This window comes from Monodon monoceros, unplaced genomic scaffold (assembly GCF_005190385.1).
Source record: "Monodon monoceros isolate NGI ecotype Baffin Bay Population unplaced genomic scaffold, NGI_Narwhal_1 Super_Scaffold_8, whole genome shotgun sequence".
Classification (NCBI taxonomy): Eukaryota; Metazoa; Chordata; class Mammalia; order Artiodactyla; family Monodontidae; genus Monodon; species Monodon monoceros.
This window is the reverse complement of record NW_021703785.1, coordinates 74245441-74249405: the sequence shown is the minus strand read 5'-3', so window position 1 is coordinate 74249405 and position 3965 is coordinate 74245441. Positions and strand designations below refer to the sequence as shown.

Genomic DNA, 3965 nt, shown 5'->3' with positions numbered 1-3965 from the left:
GGGGCGCGGGGGCCTCCCGAGTGATCCGGCGGAACAGCCCGGGCGGTCCCCGTGGTCTCCCGCTCCGTACGGCGCCTGCTCTCCCGCCTTCGAAAACTCTACCCTGTTATTTTACAACTAAGACACGGGGGTGAAATTCACCTGCCTGAAGCGCGGCTCGACGCGCACGAGCCCCCGGCCCGCCCCGCCCCCTCTGCCCGGCCGAGACGCCTCAGCCCCTGCGGCCTCCCTGAGGGGACGGAAGGCGGCAGCCCCTCCGCCCCGCCCCCGCCAGCCGGGGCTGACCCTCCTCAGCTCCCACCTACCCCGGCCCCGCTGACTACAGCCGCAGCCCCCAGGCTGCGCCGGGAAACCCGAAGGAGCAGAAACCCGAACACAGGAGCACGGAGGCTGCGCTGGTTACTCACCAACGCGACCCACTCGCCTCCTCCCGTGCGCCGCCGCCTCCCCTCGCTGGCCCGGACAGCCGACTGCGTCTGCGCGTGCGCACACCGTCCCGCCAGGCCGGAAGCGTAGGCGGGGCCCCACCGCGCATGCGCAGTAACCAGCAGAAACCGGGGCGCGGGCGGGGTGGCTGGCTACGCGCACGCGTACACCGCCCAGTCGGGCGCTTCCGGCAGGCGGTTGGGTCCCGCGTCAGTCGCTGGGCCGCCTCGTGCTGGTGGGAGGCGCCGGACTCAGCAGGTGCTTCAGATGGAGGCAATAAAAGGTACTTGAGGTTTTAACTAGGTTCCCTTCAGGTCAAACGCATACCAAGGGACCTGCTCTTTTGCACTCGATACGCTTGTACGTTTCACAGACATTAAGGCTCTGTCTGCTCCGTCTCCTCCGTCTAATCGAGAAATTCGGACATTAACCTGAAGCTTTATAGTAAAGATAGCATTAGAAAAAACCTTTAAAACCCTGCTCTCGACTTCCTCCGCGGTGTGCTCTCCCTTCCCAAGCCTGACGTGGTTAAGGTGAGACCAGCACCTGCACCTGTCACGCTGGGGTTCGCTGTGAAGAGGGCGAGAGGCGCCTGAACCGAAGACGCACGCGCTGTCTCCGCGCTGAAATAAGACCAGCTACTAATCCGGCAAATAGTCTCATTATGAAGCCACTACAATTTCTATGGAAATGACCCAAACGTAGGATGGTGTTTGGTCAGACCACTGGCTGAGTCTTTCAGAGCCTCCAGGGAGGAGTGTGCTCGCAGGCCGGCTCTAAGGCACCCAACACAGCACCTGCACACGGAAAGGAAGGCTCCCTTCCACCCTGGCAGTTACCAATTATAAGTGATGTATTTACTTTCCATTCTCCAAGGCTATCTATCTGTATTATGTTCCTACCTTCTTTTCCTTCATTTGCCTTACCAATTCTATGAACTTGTTAAGTTAAATTCTGCTGAATAGCTTTACATCCTTTCGGTAAAAGGTAAGGATATAAATGAAAAAACAGGTTTACAGCTTTGGCAGTACCATAATTTCCATTTTAAAAACTGTTTCCAGGCTTAACAGCAATCCATACTTTTTTTTTTCTTTGATTGCTTTGATGACAACACCACTAAGCCAGGTATTTCAAAACCAGCTGTAACTTATTAGCAAAGGAGCAGGAAAGAAAACATACACAAGCTAAAAGAAAGCAACAACATGAACCGAGAAACAATAACCAACTTTTACGGCAGTATATTTTTTTACAGAGGTAGTGTTCCATACATAGAAACTGCCTTGGCTTAACAGAAAGGCTTACGTTAAAGCAAATTATTTTTGGTTTGAAACAGATTTTAAGCTTTCAAAGTTTCAGTTGCTTTCATATCATGTGACACAATAGTGTTATCTGCATGTAATGTGTATTACTATGTTGTTTTTATAATTAAAGTGACCGTAATTGTCAGGAAGTTCAAATAGTTACACCTCCACCAATAGTGCTGACTGCTCAGACAGCATGTCACAGTGATACATGAAGGTCAGAATTTTCCAGATGAAACTTCTGCAATGTAATTTAACGGTTTTTGCAAATCATAAAAAATTTAAAATATTAAGAGGCAATTTTATCATCATTGAAATAAAGGGGAAATTACAGGAATTCCGTGGCGGTCCAGTGGTTAGGACTCCACGCTTTCACTGCTGAGGGTCAGGGTTCAATCCCTGGTTGGGGAACTGAGATCCCACAAGCCGTGAGCTAAGTTAAGTAAATAAATGGGAAATTATTTGTCCAGTAAACTGGACTTGCCAGGCAAGTTCAAATCAACCTTAATTCAGGAATTACTCCTTTTGTGTATTCAGAAGTGATTTTTGTTCGTCATGCTATTCAGAAACGGGGCATAAAAGAAATGGAGATTACTCTGGAAAGACCTCTTTAGAGATGGAGCAAGACTTGGTTTTCCTCTCTAAAAATATCTAGTATAACCTATACTTACAAGAACACGGATTCAGGTTTTTCTTCCTTCTTTTAGTGGTTTGTTACCAAATTCCTCAAATTAACCCAAGTATGCTGCAAAGGATAGTCCCTAGAAGTCTAGTCCCATAAGGTGCTTTGTGAAGAGGCCACCACGTAAGGACAGTCGGATTAAGATCTTCCCCTACAGCCTCCCAACGTGCACTTGTGCAGTAAAGCATTTAACTTCACACAGTAAAGAAACTAGTTTTATTTCTCCAATTGCTTGGTAACAGCTAAGTTATAAAGAATTAGTGGTGCATGAAACTTATTTGGGGAATCACTATTAGGCCTTTTTGTTGTGGGAATAATACGAGCATATTCAACAGAAACTGAAACCACTGACTTAAATAGATCAATTCTCTCATTTAGAAAAGAAGATGCAGTAAATAATACAGTTAACTCTATCATAATACCACCAGAGTGAATGACTATCAGGTGTCAGACTCTGTGTTAGGACACATTTATCTAATGGAGCAAAATGTGTTCTTATCAATGATCTTTAAACAGAATGGAATTTATTGAGCATCTACTATTATATTTTATCCATCACTGTGCTTTAAATTTGTTCTTTGGGAATTAACAACACTTCTGGTCCTATGATAAGATGACAGACTGTGGAAATCCATGTAAACCCTAAGTAGTGTGGCTGTGAACTGAATCTAGGTCTCCCGGCCTCTACCCTGTACTCTGCCAGTTCAAACAGCTTTACCAAATCAGTCCTCAGAAAGGACCATCCAGGGCAGTGCAGTTATGAGCTGCAAAATTGCAGCCTAAGATTTGGAGCTTACTAAAAGGGATACTTGAAAACTGACCTGGCAAAGTAATCAGTAGTGAACACTATCGAAGCTTAAAAACAAAACTGCTAACTACTATGGGAATAAAAATACTTAGCACATCCCTGTTTAAACTCTCTCTGCAGGACTTCCCTGGAGGTCCAGTGGTTAAGATTCTGTGCTTCCAATGCAGGGGGTGCGGGTTCGATCCCTGGTCAGGGAACTAAGATCCCATATGCTGCGTGGCACAGCCCCAAATTTTTTTAAAATAAAAAATAAATAAATAAAAATAAACTCTCTTTGCTTCCATTTTTTTTTCATTTATCAGTTCTGGGAAGCATCAATGACTTAACCACAGTTCACTCTCTTGCTAGATAAAATAATTTCCACTGCAAGAGCTCAGCAGGATGTTGACTTACGTGCTAGAACCAACAGAGTATGCTACCATTAGGATTGTATGGAGACTCCAAGCAAAAGATTTTCTCCTTAATATCACCGAATATGCCCTTTGCTTCCATTTAGTTTTAAAAGAACTGCCATTCGAGATTACAAAGAGTGCACGATCCTATGTTTAAGAAACAAACAAAAATGTTTCACAATCTAATTAATGCACCAAAGTCATCATTCATAAACCACTCAATATAAACAGACTGTATTTTTAGAGAGCACCAATATTTTAAAGATGTCTTTTAAGAAACAATACCAGATTTTTATATCTGGGGGCCTCTAAAATCATCCACAGCTCCCTCCAATGAAAGGTGATCAGCCTGGGCC

At 45.4% G+C, this 3965-nt stretch overlaps 1 protein-coding gene across 5 annotated transcripts in view; it reads right to left on the bottom strand.

Moving 5' to 3' along the window:
* Positions 1-475, bottom strand: part of EEF1AKMT1 (EEF1A lysine methyltransferase 1) — a 22490-nt gene extending 22015 nt beyond the window's left edge. For all 5 annotated transcript variants that reach the window (XM_029209838.1, XM_029209837.1, XM_029209836.1 and 2 more), the window contains exon 1: positions 408-475. The gene's annotated coding sequence lies outside the window, so the exon portion shown is untranslated. The remainder of the gene's footprint in view (positions 1-407) is intronic.
* Between the last annotated feature and the right edge of the window lie 3490 nt (positions 476-3965).